Raw genomic sequence first — 19,509 nt, forward strand, 5'->3', positions numbered from 1 at the left:
TTTTATAAGTTTCAGTGTTCTATATTTTTGCACATACTCCTGAATTTTCATTGAATTTATCTTAATTTACTTTATTTACTCTTCACTGTGAATTCACTTTTTAGGTTTATATTATAATTTTCCTCTTTCCTTTTATTGATCACTTTTTCTAATAGTTTACTTTTGATCTTTACATTTCATCGTAACCCTAATAGGTCAAGTTTTAGATAGTTTTAGTCATTTTAAGAAATCTTAGTTTTCTTGATTAGTTTTATAGTCTTATTTACAAGTTTCTTTGTTTCATCTCTGATTTTCAAGATCCTTTGCTCTTGATTTAGGGTTGATTATTTATTCTCCAAGTTTTCATTGAATTCCCAATTAATTGATGTTCAATATTTTCTATTAAAATATATCATTTGACACTCTTGACATCAATATTTTTGTCATCTTATCTGAAATCATGATTGAATCTTCTGAAGCATTATAGATTTTGTTCCAATTCCTTTCTCCCAAACTGTATTTGTCTATATGTTTTAAATATGAAACAAATTTTTGAGTTTCTATCTTTTTATCTATGTCTTAATTCTCTTTATTTTTCTTGTGGTAATTAATCTACTTACATATAAGGTTGTAGTTGTTATATTTTTTGTGAGTGTGTGTTTTATTTTTGCCCATCAAATATTTTGGTTTTTTTCTGCTCTTTTAAGTGAATGTTTGGTTACTATGTTGTATTATATATATATATATATATATATATACACACACACATACATATATACACACATATATATATACACATATATGTATACACACATATATATACACACACATACTAATATGATCCCATTTTTTCCCTTCCAGCTCCACTTCCCTCTCATTATTCTGCTCAATTCCAAACTTCATTGAATTTTCATTTATTGTTATATCCATACATTAATATATAACGTGATTTCAATGTCCAAGCATTTCTCTGCTACCTTTCTCTCTGTACTCCCTACCTCCCTCTTTTACCCTCCTTTTCCAACTAATATAAGAATCCTTCTTACCCCATCCTTCATTAGATCCATTCTCTTATTTCAGTTATATTCTATATTTAACAGCAAATGCTTCTCTAAGCAAATGATTTCTATGTGAAATCACACTTCAGGGTAGAAAGGAAAAACATTGTCCTCATGCAAAAAATACATATCTAAATGGCATTAATTGAAGGATTTTTTTTCAAGGAGTGACAGTGGTACTGGAGAGCAAGGATGATGCTAATCTTCAAGTGTTTGATCAATTCATTATAGTGTACTATATAATAGCACTGATAATTTCCAGATTTTCCTTTTTGTAAATGACATATACTACTTCTGGCTTGTATCAGTGATATTTTCATTGTTTTTTAGGGATCCTAGGGTATTAATTGGTGAAGTAAGATGTAATCAGTTACCTTTGCTCCCATTTCTATAGTTTGGATTCTTTAAGTATTGTAGTTGTTTAAGGGAGCAAACAAAAGAGAAAGTGAAATGAGGATAGAGTATGACTCACCTCCTAGTTGATTTATTGGGTCATTTTTTCAGAGATATAGGGTTTTGTTTTCACAGTTTTATATGGATTTTGAGAAAAGACCTGAAAGCCTAGAGGCTCATCATCTCACACAGCTAACTATCTACCTATATTGAAACTCATGGTGCAACAAAGAACAAAGGTGATTTTAAATTTGTTCTTAGTCTTAATTTATGATTTGCCTTTTAACTCTCATGAGCTAGTCTTCAAACTCAATGTAATGCTCTGGAGCAAATAAAAAGATTACTATTCACTTAGGGCCTATTGCTAAGCACTTTATAATTTGAGGATTTTTGAATCTCTAAGGACATTTTGTGTGCATGTACAATTTTATAGAAAATAATATCAAATTATTTATATTAACAGAAAGTATTGCACTTGAGGGGAAAAATAATACTAAATACCAAACATCTTTATTTGCTATATAGTAAAAGTCATTGGGAGGCAGCATGGTACAGTGAAAAGAGTCTGCCTCTAAAATCAAAGGACGTAAATTGAAATCTCCTTTCAGATATCTATTACCTGTATGAGATTAGGTAGTTTCTGATTATTTTATGTCTTCATTTTGGTTAATTTTATTTATTCATTTTGTGGTTTGGGAATTAAATTTCTTACATTCCAATAAAATAGTTACTTATAGATCTTATTAGTATTTTCAAAAACATTGCTTTGTTTTATCAGGCCAATAGTCTTTTGTTTTCAGTTTTGTATATTTTTTCATTTGATTTCATTTTTGTGCCTGCTAATTTCTTAACTGTTTTTCCTTTTTAAATAATTTGCACTCATTTTATTAGTCCTCTTCTTTTTTTGTTTGTTTTTGTTTGTTTTCAGAAATATAATTGTTAGGATTGTTTTACCGGCAACTTATAAAATTTGGTATATATTTTCAGTATTATACAAGTTCCTCTAGAACATAATTACTTATTGGTCTATGATTTCTTCTTTCACTAATTTATTATTTATTCCTCAGTAAAGTCTTCTTAGCATATTAGTATTTATATTGTCACTTATAAAATATTATTTAATATTTCTACCTTTAAAATATATTTATGAGTTGACAGATTTTTAGAAAGATATCATGTGTAACAGACAATTATACATATGTTTTAAGATACTCATTAAATAATTGAGATGAGTCTATCAAATATATTTTCCAGAATTATCTTCATTTCCTTCTAATTTTCTTTGATTTTATCTTTCTAGTAGATTTATCAGACTCTGAAAGAGGAACAATAAAGTCATCCACTATTATTGTCTTACTAGCAAGGACTTTTGCATATGTTTAGATTTTTCTTTTGGCATTTAGATGATATGCCATTTGTTACATATACATTTAACATTGCTTTTATTTGAACTGCAATACTTTTAAACATGTAGTTTCTTTTGTTTTACTTTGCCTTATTCACAAACTAATTGAAATTCCTACTTTTTTTTTGGCTAGGCAATGGGGTTAAGTGACTTGCCCAGAGTCACACGGCTACTAAGTGTTATGTGTCTGAGGCCGGATTTGAACTCAGGTCCTCCTGAATTCAGGGCTGGTGCTGTGTCCACTGTGCCACCCAGCTGCCCCTGAAACTCCTACATTTTGAGAGTTATATCATTCACAATAAATTTAATTCTGGACCTTCATTTTAATTCTGCATGTGTTCTTATATTTTAAGTGTGACTTGTATACATTAAATTTTTGGGTTCTATTTTCCAATGCATTCTGGCATTCTCTTCTATTTAACAGGTGAATTTAGTCCATTGATGTTCAAAATTATAATTTTAAATATTTTTGCCATCCACTTATGATGTTACTTTGAAAAATTATAATTAGATAACTTAAATTTGTTCTGCTTGAAACAATATAATACTATTCCCCACCCACAGGCAACCCCACCTCACCCCTCCATTGCCCAGATAATCTCTTTCTCTCTCCCCCATATCCCTATAATTTTTCTCTTTCTCCTTATTTCCCCCTTGTTCTCCCCTGCCAATATCTCCTCTTATTTAGATCTGATTCGTTCAGTGTTTGAATCCAAATACCTTTATCCCACCACAAACTCTTTGAATAATCTTTAAACATAGTAATTATTCCAAAAAATATTAATTGATTTATTTCTCTTCCCTCTTTCCCCCTACTATGTTTCTGTCTTCTCTCCCTTTATGAAGTTTGCCCACAATTGCTTTCTCAGCCATTTTCTCTTGGGCATTTCTGAAGAAATAGTCTTACTTCATTGCAGATTTTAACTTGTGGCATATCACTTATCTTGTAGTGCTATATTATTTTTTTTCTTTATCTTCCTTGGGTTGAACTTGGTCACCACTGGTTTCTCCAATAAGAATGATTAAAATTCCTCCATTTTGTTGAAGACTCATGTCTTTTTTTCCTATTTATGTACAGTTCTATAAGGACACATTGTTATGAGAAAATTATTCATGTTTGCCTTGTTATGATTTACAAAAAGTCATATCATATTGATTGTTTTGGTATATAAAGGTTCTACTCTTGACCTCTTACTAGTCTCCTAAATTAATATGGAAATGAGAAAACAAAGTATATTTCTGGGTGATTTGAATTTGGCATTCTTTTCTGATGCTATTCTATAGATTCTCTTAATCCGTATTTTGCCCTTTATTTCTGAAACTTCTGGGAAATTTTCTTGTGTGATTTTTTTCTTTTTATAATTTTTAATAATAAAATGTTTTTTAAAAACACACTTTGAAATTTTAAACAGAGAGGCACAGTTCTAACAAAGCACCGATATATTCACTATTACTTGAATCCTATTTCAAGGCTCTTTCATAATATGCTACTACTTGTTTCTTCGCCCTGTTCATCTTGTGCACAATACCAAGGGCCCCCAAATTCTTTGCATCTAAAGGATTCTGATTCAGCCATTTGAGAGCTAAATTCTGCAAAGCCCCTACAAGTGGAGCACAAAACATGGGACTTATCATTAACCCTTTTAAATAATGATGCATGGCAAGATCTCCAGCTTTCCTGTGAAATTCCAGGAAGTGGCCATATTTGAAATGGGCTTTTTGCTTCTCCTCTTTTCTGATGTGCTCTAGGCCCAGCACTTTTTGAAAAATGACCTCTACCTTTCCAAATTTTCCAAACTGTTAGCTAGGTCTAAGTAAGCAAACAAAAATAGAGGTTTCTCTCTGATGGCTGTTTCAAAATGAAATATGACAGATTGGATTAGTTTTTCTACTTCCTGCTTGTCCTTTCCCATAGACTTGTTCCATGTGGCCTTTTTGATTTGGATCATTTGTTCCCTAAAACAAAATCCCATTTGGTGATGCAGGAAAGCAGAGGTTGGTACCAGTTTTAAGACCTTTTTTAAGAGCTCAATAGCCCTCTCTGGGTTGTTTTCTTGCCAGTAAAATTTTGTTGCATAGCGAAAGACATAGGGTTCAGATGTTACTTGGTCAAGGGCTTCCTTAATATATTTTTTTCCTGCAGATCTTGCCCCTAAGTCCTGAAACTTTAGTGTCAGGAAAACCTTAATAAATGTGTTTTTGGGGAGCAGCTAGGTGGCATGGTGAATGAATAGAGTTCTGGCCCTGGAGTCAAGAGGACCTGAGTTCAAATCTGGCCTCAGACAGATAATACTCTAGCTGTGTAACTCTGGGCAAGTCATTTAACCCCAATTACCTCATCCAAAAAAAAATATGCTTTTTTGGATCCAGCTCAAGTACCTTCTTCAGAGGGCTCAGAGAAAGACTTTTACTATTAGCACCATTTCTATCAAAGTCATCCATTCAGTACATGACAATGGCAAATCCAGTATTTAATTCAGGTGCTCAGGGTCTGACTCCAGGGCCTTTTCAAAATAGGCTTTGGCCCTCTCGTACACCTTCCTCCAAACTTGAGAAGTGACCACCCTTTCTCACACTCAATTTCTGGAAGCTCTACCTTATAGCAGAAAGGACTTGATAGCTTCTTACAAGTTGTTTCTACTTTATCCAGGTAAGTCTGGGCTTTAGGGAGTCTGTCTATATGATAATAGATCCAAGCATAGTTTCTCCAGGTCACAAGGCTTCTCTTTTCTACTTGGTCAGTATAGTCCTCCTGAATCCTTTCTTCAGCATTTTTTAAGCTTTCTAAAGCTTCTTTGTTTTGGCCTTTTAGATGTTTCACATAGACCAGTAAGTTTAAAAAGTTGACTTTGGATTTAATGGTCAGCTATTCCAGCTGATCCTCAATTCTCTATTCTGTATAATGTACGTCAATGTCTTCCTTCTGTAGATTTCAAGTAAAGTGATAATCCAACCTGATCAAGAAATATATTAAGGAGTTCTTAGCTATTTCACTCATGTTTATTGCTTAGTGATCCAGTGTCCTGCAGTACTATAGTCTGGTCTTACTTGCTTTTCAGGTAGCTGACTGCAGGTCTGCTCTGAACTGTGCTTTCTCAGGACTGAGGAGGAATACTATTTGTGGATTTTTAACTTGCTCGCATGATTTTCTGAAACACAATATTCAGCCTTTTTGTTTCGTTTTCATTTTTCTGGGATACCAGTAGTTCTCAGATTGCCTTGATGAGACATGTCTTCCAGTTATTTTGATGTGTAAACCCCACATGTTCTTCCAGTTTTGCTCTCCTTTAATTTTATTTGGATAATCTTATTCCAGCTCATTTTTTTGTTTTGTATCTGTCAGTCTTTTTTATTATTTCCTGTTTTATTTGTTCTTAGGTTTTATTTGGTATGTTTCTGGCTTTTTTTAAAGACTGAAGAGGAATTGATCTTGACTCTTAGACACCCTCTCACATGACCTTGCTGGTAAAAGTTTCAATCAACATTAATTTTCTGAAAAAGATAAAGAAAGATACTATGACATAATTGAAAGCCCTATCTTATTTTAAAGTTATGTGATTACCAATTTGTTTTTATAGAAAACTCAATGAGTCAATGACAGGTGGGATAAAAATCAAACATTTTGACTCAAAGAAAAGATTTTTTTTAGCATTGATTTAACATTATTATTGAATACAGTGTTGAATTCCATTTGTATTCATTTCCTCTTTATGAAATAATTATATAAATGTGGTCAGGTATCTGGTCATAGTCATTACTTATAAAGTACTTTAAGATAGATTTCAATACCTTCTAGTCATTCTACAGCAACTATAGGTTTATTAAATGAATTAAATTTCTTCAAAAGTCAGACACTGAATAGATGAGGAGGTGGAGAGGTTGTTACCATGGAATCTATATTTCTGGATAAGAGAAAATGTAGCATTTGAAAGCTTAAGTAGTTAGTAGCACTAATAAAACTGTTTTGTGTTAGAAATATCCATCCTGTGTTGAGTAGAAAAATACACAGATTAATGAGTGAGCTGCACTTTTTTTCCCTATCTGAAAATGGATAATCCCTTTTGATCACTGGAGCAATGTAGAGAAATATTACGCTACAGATGAAGAAGTTTTAGTTAGATAGAAAATATAAAAATCTTCAAATATTTTCCCCATCCTCAAAAAATACTGTAAAATAGAACTTGTTTTCCTGATAGCTACCTCAATATAAATGATACTAATTCTGTCCCAGAAAGTTCCTTGGGCATTAAGTATGTTTGATGACTATTTAACTAAGTGCACATAACAGTTGTATTTGTTGAGGATTGGGTATATTAAACTTTAAACTCACCGTAAATACCTTTACCCATTATGTAAAACTAAAGCAACTTGAAAATAGGGAATGGATAAGGAATCCCTGGAAAATTGGTCCAATGGCTTTGTCACTTGAAAACCATACTTTTGAAAAGATTTGCTATTTAAAACACTTTCTCCATTTCAAAAAATAAAAACCTCTCTTCAGAATCAAATTCTAAATGGAAATACCACTAAATATTCATGCTGATAATAAGCTTTATGAAAAAGAATACCATCCTATAAAAACAGAAGGCACACTTCTTTTCTTGACAGGATTCTACCTCAGTTATATTTACATGACCATCCAAAATAATGTATAATATATTGTTTGTTTGAGTCTTTAGCAGAAATGTTTGATTTGTGCAGTGGTCTGTCAGTAATACTTTCAAAAAAGAACTCCCAGTGAAATAAATCCATATATCTTTTAAATCTGTTTTCCTAGACATTATTGTGTGGATGGTGTGACTGTAAGAAAAACAATATTTTAAGATGTAACTCAAGGAGGATTTTTTTTTAACCTTTTTCATGTCATTGACTCCTTCAACAATGTTGTGAAGCCTTTGGACCCTTTCCCAGAATAATGTTTTTAAATGCATAAAAATTACATATAGGGGCAGCTAGGTGGCATGATGGATAGAGTGCCGACCCTGGAGTCAGGAGGACCTGAGTTCAAATCTGGCCTCAGACACAACACTCACTAGCTGTGTGACTCTGGCAAGTCACTTAACTCTAATTGCCTCACTCCAAAAAAATGACATATAAAGGCTTACAAAGGAAAATAACCATACACATTTATATACATTTATCAAAATATTTTTCCAGGGCAGCTAGGTGGTGCAGTGGATAGAGCACCAGCCCTGGAGTCAGGAGGACCTGAGTTCAAATCTGGCCTCAGACCAAACACTTGACACTTGCTAGCTGTGTGACCCTGGGCAAGTCACTTTACCTCAATTGCCTAAAAATAAAAATATATGTATATTTTTTCAAGACCAAGTTTAAACACTTCAGGCTAAGGACTGTTGGTAAAGTGAACTATAAATAATAACTCTTGTTTTGTAGCTCTTAAAGATCATGCAAAGTACTTCTCTCTGAACAATCCATGAAGGAAGGCAATGTTAGTAGTATTGTCCCCATTTTATAGATGAGGAAACAGGCTCTGCAAAGCTAAGTGTCCCATATCTTTATCCTCACCACAAGAATAATTTGAGATTCTTTATCAAATGTTTGCTAACATCTAGATATATTTTAGCTACCTGATTTTCCAATTTAGTAGTATAATAAAAAATGGAAAAAGGTTAGTTTGCTATAGCCTATTCATGGAACCATGGTATCTTCTTTCTAATGATGTCTTCTTTTTCTAGTTGTTCATCAGTTCTTTCTTTGACAATCCACTGTACAATGATTTGTTAACCTGAATTCATTAAAGGATGTGAAGTGCTTTCTTAGTCATTTTTGTCCTGTCACTTCTAATAAAGTTCATTCTCCTGGATGAGAAAAGAGAAGCAAGATGACAATTCAATCTCTTCACCATATCTTTGTTGATAGTTATCATCCCATCCGCCCAAAGCAGAAGTTCTATCCCTTTTTTGATCCTCTTATTTCCTTCAGTATAGCTCAAAAAGAAAAAAAAATACCTCTTTTTGTTGTCTTTAGCTTTCCTTACAAGGCCTACCATGTTTTGAGCTTTAGTACATGACACTATTTTGATAGGATTGCACCATACTCGTACGCGCACTGTTACCTGCCCTTGCCTCCAGTCTTTTCACTACTTCTACACAACCTCCCCAAAATTTGCTGCACTAAAATGTTTGAGGGGAAAGAGGGAGTTTTCCCTTCTTAAATAATGAAATCTTATTTGGTGGTGTAGATGAGAGACTATTTTTTGTAATAAAAAAAATAAGCAAGTATAATGAAGAAGTAAAATAAACAGCAATAAATGATTACTTCTCTCCATTGAAGCCACTTTATCCTTGTAATCTCATTTTGTGGTCAATGTATATGACATCTTCTCCTACATTATTTCCTAACTTTGTTTTTTGACAACTCTGGATTACAGATCTGGATCTTTTTGAAGATTTGTGGATATTTTGATGTAACAATAGAAAATGAGATAAAGTATCTATTAAATGGTAAATAGTAGATTATTGTCCTAGGATTTTTCTGGCATGAAAGAAAGGTATTACCTACATGGAGTTAGGTTAACTGTTAAAATTTTCCGTTTTTAAGGTAACAAAATTCTATAATTTTATTGAATAATGATAATAAAATCTCATATTTTCTACAGTTGCACATGGACAAAAGTTATATTACCCACAAAATCTATCTTATTTTTTGTTAACTAGTTGTTTATTTTAATAACATATTTATTACTCCATTTAACAATGGAAATACCAAGAACTAAAAGAAGTATCATGACTGGAGAAGCTCTCATCCCCAATTTAGTTATATATGTTACAATGTATCCTCCACAATCTTGCTACAACTACCTACTACAGTGACTCATGATAAATGTCACAAAGGTGTTCATATATGTATATTCATCCATAGAAGCTAGTTTGTAGAAAAAAGCTAATTAGAAATTCATTTCAGAATATTTAGTATCAATATGACATATGGGCTAAAACATGGACCCTTTGTGATTCCACTAACTTTAGCTACTGTAAAATTCAAGGCAAATCTAATGTTCTACTGTAATTTTTTTTTAAAATTAGTTTTATCTCAACATACATTTCACCTTCTTCAGAGCTCTGCTCTGTGCCTTCTCTTTCTTCACTCTACTATCTCAGATGTTCCCATGGGTTCAATTATCTTCTATGTATAGATGACACAAATTTACATATGAAACCCTCATCTCTTGAGCTATAGTTCTGCCTGCTATACAACTTTCCCTAGATGTCTCATAGACTTCTACAATTCAGCCTTTCTAAAATATAGCTTATTACTTTCTCTCCCAAACTCACCACTCATTTCAAACTTTCCTAATTGCCTTCAGGATACCACCATCCTCCTAATCACTTAGCTTCATGATTTTGAGATTATCCTTAAGTATTTCCTCTTCTTTATCCCCCACATCCAATCACCCAATCTTGAATAATTTATCTCTGTAACATATCTTGCATACAATCCCTTCTCTCTGTCCCCTTGTCAGTATCCTGGATCCAACCCTCATCAATTCCAAGCTGAACTACTGTAATAGTTTCACAGTTGATCACTCTGATTCAAATTTCTCCCCTCTATAATCCATGCTTTACATGGTTGTCAATTTCGTAACTGTGCTTAAAGCATTGGTCTGACCATGTGATGGACCTTCTCAAAAAGATTTAGTCATTCTTTTTTTGCCTCCAAGATAAGATAAAAAACTCTTCCATTTGGCATTTGGCCAAATCTGGTTCCAACCTGTCTTTCAAGACTAATTGCAATTCTTCCCCACTCACATATTCTGTCTTCTAGGCAAACTGACTTCTACATCTTGGAATCCTTGCTCCTGTCTGAGTTCAGCTCAAGGGCTGCCTCTTTTAAGAAGCCTTCTCTGATTCCCTGAACTATTATTATCCATCCACCACAATGATTTTGCATTCCTTTGTATATATACTTATATTTTAATTTTCTTATTTGTGTTTATTTCCTACAGTATAATCTGTGTTCTTGTAGGGCAAGAACTGTTTTTGTTTTTTTTCCTTTAATCTCCTCTGCCTAGCAGAGTGCTTGGAATGTATTACATGCTTATTCAGTGCTTCCTGAATTGAATCAAATTCAAAGGTGAACTTTAAGCACTATAAAAGTCATTTGGGTTCTACTGTAAAGTTCTTACCCATTTACTTAATATATTTGCTAGTATATCTTTTTTTAAAAGATCTTTAAGAAACAAACCCAACAAAATGTATGTTAACACCAGAAAGAGTAATGGGGTAAAGAAGTGAATAGTAAAGAATCAAAATGAGATTAGAGGTCAGAAATGATAAGTGATCTTACGGATTTAATATGGACTCATTCAAGCAGATTCTGGCAAAACAGGAACCAATGAGCAGGGTCAATATATCTCTAACATCAATACTAGTTGTATCCTGCTGTTTGGGGATTTTATGTTGATAAAAGTTCTTTACATTTGACACTATACTTTTACATCAGGGATGTTTCATTTAATTGTGAGCTTAGGATGAATTTGAGATCAGTTTCTTCTTGGAAAAGAGTCTAAATTCTGAAGTGTTACTTTTATTTAGTGTCCCTATATCCTACAACAGGAGAGATTCTAGCAATAAACAGTGTGTAGTCTCTATACATTGTAAACTGTCTGTTTTTAATAAGTTAAATGTTTTCAATTTTGTTTATTTTTCAATAGCTCTTGTAAAAACCAAGCTCCATTAAATCTGTATGGGTTATTGAAAGAAATAGTGATCTCAAAATAGGTCTGTTTATAGCAATCAATTGCCACACATAACCCTTCCTTGTCAAGGTTATTTAGATTATAATCTCTTTGGACAGAGGATTGTATTCCTTTCCTTGTCCTGGGCTACCTAGACTGTCAGAGCTCAAAAAATCTAACATTAATGTTCCTTTCTTAGATGTGAGCTTACTTTCACATTCTTTCCCCAGGGGAAAAATAATAGCACTAACAAGAGGATTGTCTTAACAGGCTTAACTTCCTTGATTTCAAAATGACCTTTGAAAACAGAAGAAATTAAAATTAGCTTGGTTACTTAATTGTTTTTTATTGTCATTGAATACTGAATACATTAAACATGCCTTAGATTTTATTTCAAGGTATATGTTATCAAAGGTTACTTTTCATTTTAGAAAAATGTGTTTAATTTAGACCAAATCACTGAGGGGAGGGAATAAAGGGGAATAAGAAAGTTGGGAAAAGAAGAGATAGAGAAGAGAAGAATAAGAAAGCCAAGAAGAGATATATACTTTCCCTTGAGATTTGGAAGTGACAACTCATGTATTATTGTTTCCCTGGGAATGTCAAAGTTTCATTACTGCTACAGAAACAGTTATATTATACTCTTATTGTTTTCTTGTCTCAGAACATTGAGTACATTTGAAGGTATAATAATTATAATATGATATATAATAAATTATTATAATACTATAGATAATTTATAATATATAATTATAATATGATATGGCTATATTATTTATATTTAGTATACTACTGCAATCATCTACTATAAAAACAAGCATTTTATGAGTTATATGCATATGCACATATACATTTATATATATTTATATGTATATACATATGCTTATATATTTCCATAGTAACACAACAATTGTATAATCAAAAACACAGAACTTATATGGAAAATGGAGTTATAGCCCAAACTTCTAAAACTTCAGCAGATATATGCTGGAAAAAAATTAGAACCTAATAAAAGTGATAGCACATAAATAGTTAAGATAAATTGTAAAGACGCATGGTTAAATAGTTAAGAAATACATAAATATTTTAATAAATGTTGGCTATGCTCATCATTGCCCTTAATATGTGCTCTGGGCTACATGAGAAATTTTGTTAGTCAGCAACTCTGGACTAGGGGACAAGGTGGAAGGGGTTGAGGGTAGAAATGATGTACCAGTTTTCTTCCATCCACAGCTTCTACTGCACCAGAAGATATGTAATAAATATGGAACTTTGATAAAGACCTGAAATATGCTTTTGGAAGTAGGCATAAGGACGGTTGCAGCTTGTAAGTTATTTTGAAGTGATGCCATTTTCATTTTTCCCATTTTTTTCTTGGGAAAGAAATCATGAAGAAACAAATTCAAAATTTGTATTATGCTCAGAATGTTCTCTAATATACCACTTATCTAAGAATAAATTAATATTTATGAAACACTCATTATAGTGAAACTACCTGTATATGTTAGAGTTTTTAAAAAGTTGCCGTAATTAATAGATTAGTACCCCCTTACTGTAGGAAGGACTTTTAAGAATTTACACACTTATTTTTTGTTTGTCAAGTACCTTTATTATTTAGTAAACTGGAAACATTGGTTCCTACATCCAAGAACAAAGCATTAAACCAAAAAGTCTGCTTATAAACATAGAGGGGAAAGATTGTAACTTTTCACAGTGATTATTAAGGTGTATAAAGATCTGTGTCATAATTCTATATATAGTTCTATCCCTATTTCTAGCAGAATAAGAATTAGAAAAATAAAATTACATTAACCACCCATTACTAATATTAACATAGGTATCCCAATGCTTTGTCCTCATGTTAATCTTCGTCATCACCTACATGTACACCCAAAACCCTCCCATATACTTCCATATATATATTCCACACATTTTCTAATAATACAATAGAAACTCAGCTATAACCTTAAATTATTCCCCTAGCCAGCAATAGATCTGGTGTAGGACTAAAATATTACTGTTGCCCCTATTCAGATTGAAAGTTTCAAATTTTGGGTATACTAAACATAGTAATTCTATACATAGCAAGTCCACAATGAGAGTTAAGTAGATATTTGTATAGGAAACAAAATCCACAATTCTTCCCATATTCAACCTGGGTCAATTAAATCTAGGTCTAAGTTATAAAATAGACAATGTTTCATTTCCTTCTACCTTAGAAGAAGATCCTTGCCAAGCTAGAAGAATTTAAGCATTTTCTGTAGGTTTTCTTTTTCTTATACTCTTTCTTTTCCTCTGATTACACTTTATCTGTTTCATGAATGAGTATGTGAATAGTCAACCCTCAGCCTTACTCATAAGGAGATTAACATCTGGGGAAACTCAGGAGGTGAGTACTTTCACGCTGATTCAGAAACCAGCCGTGTGACTCTAGTCTGGCACTGTCATGCCTAGTTATGGCAAGACAGAAACAATGCCGCTCTTGAGAAGGGAAGGGGTGTTGGGGGGGGGAAGGCAGTGTAGTCACAATGTTGATATAAAATTCAAATCATTCCTCTTCATACTTTGGGGTTGGAGTTCTCAAAATGGCAGAGCTTACATTTGAATGGGGAAGCATTTTTTTAAAATGTTCTGATTTTAATTATAAATAACTAAAAATGTACTAAAACTATTTTATAATCACAAATCTTAATTCTAGAAAGTATTAAGTAAATTATAAATAGAACAGGAGGACTTTGGAAGTTTTTTTAATGGTCATTTTTATGCCTTACATTTTCACACCATATACATTTCCAAGCTTGTCCCAACTTCCCTTTGCTTGCTTTCTGTTTAAAAGATATTTTTTTCAAAATTTTTAGCAAAGTCAACCAACACATTGTATCTTACAGAAAAATTCAATGGTTCTATCCCCATCCTCACAGTATTTTTCCTCTCCAAGTGAAAAAAGAGAAGAATATTTTCCCATCTCCTTTGCCACTCAGGCCAAGCTTAATGATTGTGATTCCTTAGCATTATTTTTCATTCTTTCCACTTTTATTTTTGTAAGTATCACACAAATTATTTTATTCTATGTACTCTGCATCAATTCATATAAATCTTCCCATGTTTATCAAAATGCTTTATATTTGCCTTTGTTTTGGCACAAAAATATTCCATTACATCAATGTACTATAATTTGTTTTCCAATAACTCAATTTAATGGGTACCTACTTAATGCCCATTTATTTGACACCACACAAATGCTGCTATTAATATTTTGATGTATGTATGAGAACTATTATCTATCTTTGAATTCCTTAAGGGTATAGTCTGTCAGTGAAATTGCTGTTGAATAAATGATATGGACATTTAATTCACTTTTTTGCATAATTCCAAAGTATTTTCCAGAATGGAGAGACAAAGTTAATCTTCATTAATAACTTATTGTTATTCCTATCTTCCTGCAGCATTTCACTATTTCCATCTTTTGCTTTTTCTGAGTATAAAGTTTAAACTCATAATTGTACTGATTTGTACTTGTTAATATTAGTGTTCTACAACACTCATAAAGTTTAAATTGCAATTTGCAATTCTTTTAAGAATTGGTTATTCATATCCTTTGTCTACTTATACACTGAGTAATGGCTCTTGGTCTAATATTGTTCTGTGTATACATACACATACACACATACACAGTCCATGTTTGTATATCAGACTTATCAGAGATATATGATGCAAAAAATTTCTCTAATTTACAAGTTGTCCTCTTGTCCTAGGTACTTTGATTTTATTTGTATAAAAAAACCTTTTAAATTTTATTTGTATTAAATTTATTATTATACTGTTTATCTACTCTATCCCTGGCTTTGGCTAAAAATTCTTCTCCTAGCTATAACTATGAAAAGTACTCTCATTCATTTCCTCATAGAATATACATACACATGTATAATATTTGTTTATTCATAGTTAGATTGCATCTTCATTTGGAGATTATTGTGGCATATTGTATAAGATGCTAGAATAAACTTGTATTTTTCCTGCACTGTTTTCTAGTTACTCTAATTGTTGTCATATAAGAAGTTCTTGTAGTGTGTGTGTGTGTGCATGTATATATGCGTGCATATGCATAACTTGAATATCTTATTATACTGACTCTTAGATGTTTTTCCCTGTTTTTGTTATTTTTAAAAGGGATTTATCTATTATTTTCTCCTGGCTTCCTTATGATTACTAGAAAGAAATGCTAATCATTTTTTTATGAATTTAATTTATATCTTGCTACTTTGCTGAAGCCACTAATTGATGCAATTAGTTTATTTGCTGATTGTTAGGGTTTTCTAAGTAAAATATCACATAATATGGAAAAAATAAAGAATTTTATTTCATCTTTAATAAAATAGTTGCATTTTTCTTGCCTTATTGTTATTGCTAGCATTTCTAGAATTATGTCAAATAACAGTGGGGAGAGGATCATTCTTGCTTTACCTTAGAATATATTGGGAAATAGAGATAGTTCCTAACATATAGCAAGTATTTCATTAAAAAAAAAACTTAATGATTGCTTGATTCTAGTGTTTCTCCCTTACAAATAATGTTCATTTTGTGTACGTGTGCATATTTGACTATGTTATAGAAATACTCTTCCATGATTATGCTTTTTAGTTGATTTTTTTAGCCTGAATGACTACTGTATTTTCTAAAAAGTTTTTTTTGACATTTATTGATATAAATATATGTTTTACCAGTTTTCTAATAAATATGATTAACTATGGTGTTTTCCTAATGTATGACTGGATGGATGGATGGATGAATTGATGAATGAATTAAAAACATTAAGCACTTGCTCTATGCAAAGCATTGTCATAAATGTTGGGAATACAAATACAAAAGCAAGATAATTCCTATTGTCAAAAAGCTAATATTCCATACTAGTAGGAGGAGACACTACATATAAGGGAGTCACAGGGATAGTGAATGGAGCACCGGGATGTCAATTTACCCAATCTTTCAAGTAGTAACAATAGCATTGATTGGATTACTGACCCCAAAATTAGTGGAAAGCTGGGAAAGGGGTATAGGGGAAAGTGGCAAATGGCAAGGTGATATAGGGTTCATTAGGTCATGAAATAAGGTGTGGGATCAGCTAGATATAGTGAGTCATGAGTGTTTGCATTGGCTGACTCATTGATGACAGCATAGTTTCATGTCTTAAGTGGATACAAAGTATAAATTGAATTTGGTCACACTGAATTTTTAAAATATAATGTTATGTCTTTGTTTTCATCCATTTTATCCTTTTGAATTGATTTTGGCCCCTTCTCCTTACCCTCCCTATGTTTAATTTTGTTACCAAAATTTGATGCTAGTTTATTCCCACAGTTTCTCTGCTCTCCTTCTATTAACTATCATATCCATTCTATCCCCTTTTTCCTTTTAAATTTTCTCCCCTTTTCTAATAGATCCTTCCCTTTCCTTCCTTAGATAGTAATGTTTTAGAACATTCCCTTCTCACTCTCCCAACCTTTTTGCTTTACTTACATTATTTTGTGACACTCCTTTCTGGGAAGTTTTCATTTACTTTATAAAGTAATTCTTTTCACTTTGAGACTGTTCTGATTTCTTGTCCCTTTAAGTCTATTCTAACTTCTCCCATACATGTGCTATATTCTTATTAGATTTTCTGCATTCCTTCTATTTTCCTCATAAGAGGAAGAATTGCTAGAATACAGTATTGGAGCTTCCTCTTGTATTCAATTTTTATTACTTCCTTTGTTGATCTCACCCTATCCTCCATTATTATTATATATTTATGGGGGAAACCTTTATATAGTGCCTCACTATTTGAAATATCCATTAATGAATTAATAGTGTGATGTGATAGAAGTAAACCTGTACCCCAGGTGGTGTTACCTGATGCTACCACCTGTCCTTACCATAATCATTTCTTCTAAGGTCAGGTTATCCTTTCTCTGTATCTACATCCCATTCCTCTATAATTCTGAATGATGGAGTCTCATTAAACTAAAAATATTCCCTCTACTGAATTAGGATGAAGTTATGGGAAACAGAACCTTTGCTCAATAAAAACTGTTACCTATTGTGCCCATGCTCCTAATATTATTGGTATTATTATGGTGAGGCAATTGGGGTTAAGTGGTTTGCCCAGCGTCACACTGCTAGTAAGTGTCAAGCATCTGATCTGAGACCAGATTTATACTCAGGTCCTCCTGACCCCAGGGCCAGTGCTCTATCCACTGCACCACCTAGCTTCCCTCAGTGATCCTAATATTAAAACCATTATAAGAACCTTATATTTCATCATAGAAATAAACTTTCTTCTGCCATGGGAATGCTCTTTAATAGCATTTTTTCATTTCCCTTTCTAGGGTGAAATCTTCTGACTCCCCCATATTGCAGTCTTCTCTCCAATGATTTTACCCTAATTTCCCACAACCCACTTACTCTTGTTGCAAGACTAAAAAAATTGCTATTCATTTTCTATTTATCTGTGGTCTTGGGTTGAAGGCACATATTTCTATCTCTCATCTGTCTCATCTCCCCTTTCCTTTGTTGAGTGACTTCTCATTGTGTTATCCCCATCAAATTTGAAATTTAGTACATGGATAGTAATTTATCTTTTTCACTTTCCCTTCTACTGGTTCTTTAAGATCCCTTTAAATCTATACCAACTTAAATCATCCCCTTTAAAATGATAGCCTAGGAGCAGCTAGGTGGCACAGTGGATAGAGCTCTAGTCTTGGAGTCAGGAGGACCTGAGTTCAAATCTGCAGTCAGACACATAACACTCACTAACTGTGTGACTGTGGGCAAGTCACTTAACCCCAATGGCCTCACCAATACAAAATAATAAAAGCATAGAAACTAGAAGTGATAATCTTTTTTATAATTGAGCTTATTTACTTTTCTTATGCTTTTCCAGTCTAAAAAGATTTTAAATCAAATAACTTGTTTGTTTCTGTTTATATTTTGGAGAAAGGAGCAAGAGTGCCTCTCTTTTGTGAAAGGAACATATTTGTTTCATTGATTTCAAGGCTCAGCTTGATAGGACATGTTATTTTGGGATATAACTTGATCAACTTTGAATTTCAGGATATCTAAGTCCATTATATTTCCTGATTTCTCATGGCTATGAAGGAATCTTATGCTATTAAATTACATTTCTGTATAGTTTAAGGCTCCCCCTCCCAGGGCAGACATACTTAAAAATTTGCTATTTTATATTAAAATTCTGAAATTTAACTACTAAATGGCTGTGAATCCTGTCTCCAAGGTCAGTGACTTTGTTCATATGGCATTGATGTCTTCTCTCAATGGAAATGTTTTCTCTTCTGACAAGCTTTTTTTTTTACATTTCAACATTTTTGAATTCCAATTCTATCACTGACTCTTTTTCAAAACCTCTACTACTTTGAAGAGAGTATGTCTTCTAAATCGCTTATTTTTCTAAGTTAATTCAGTTTTGAGAAATCCAATTTCCTACCTAATTTCTATCCTAATTTTCTTTTAAAAGTTTTATTTCTTGTTGAAACATTTTTGATGTTCCAAGATTTGAAGAGTCCATAGAAGTCTCTTTTTTATTTGTGATTTTTGGTTCACTTTCCTTCATACTGTAATACTTGAATGATATGTGTTGTTGTTTTTTTTTACAATTTTCATTCACTTTTCCTTTTGTCTTCATGAGTTTCACTATTGCTTTATCTACATGGAAATAAGGCTTATAGTCAGTTTTTTTCCCTTGGAATTTTTGTCTTTCCAATTTTTTTTTTATATTTTCATATCCCCATTAACTTGTTTCAAACTTTTCTCATTATTCCCTTTCTGTTGCACTGGTGCCCTCTCTTCCCCACAGACTCCTAAGAGTAGGCATCCTCATTTTTTTCAGGTTCAGGGAGTTTTAGGGTCCTATTTATTTTCCTGCACAAAGCAAATTTCATGAAGTGAAAACTGACTTTGAAGAGAGAAGCTATGTTGTTAGT

General features: G+C 32.4%; 1 protein-coding gene and 1 pseudogene across 3 annotated transcripts in view; one reads left to right on the forward strand and one right to left on the reverse strand.

Annotated features, from left to right (window-relative positions):
- Positions 1-19,509, forward strand: part of SOX5 (SRY-box 5) — a 1,269,090-nt gene that overhangs the window by 822,881 nt on the left and 426,700 nt on the right. The gene's annotated exons all lie outside the window — the stretch shown is intronic.
- Positions 4,240-5,833, reverse strand: LOC114025283 (annotated as a pseudogene).

This window comes from Vombatus ursinus, unplaced genomic scaffold (assembly GCF_900497805.2).
Source record: "Vombatus ursinus unplaced genomic scaffold, bare-nosed wombat genome assembly UNPS02014830.1, whole genome shotgun sequence".
NCBI classification, from domain to species: domain Eukaryota; kingdom Metazoa; phylum Chordata; class Mammalia; order Diprotodontia; family Vombatidae; genus Vombatus; species Vombatus ursinus.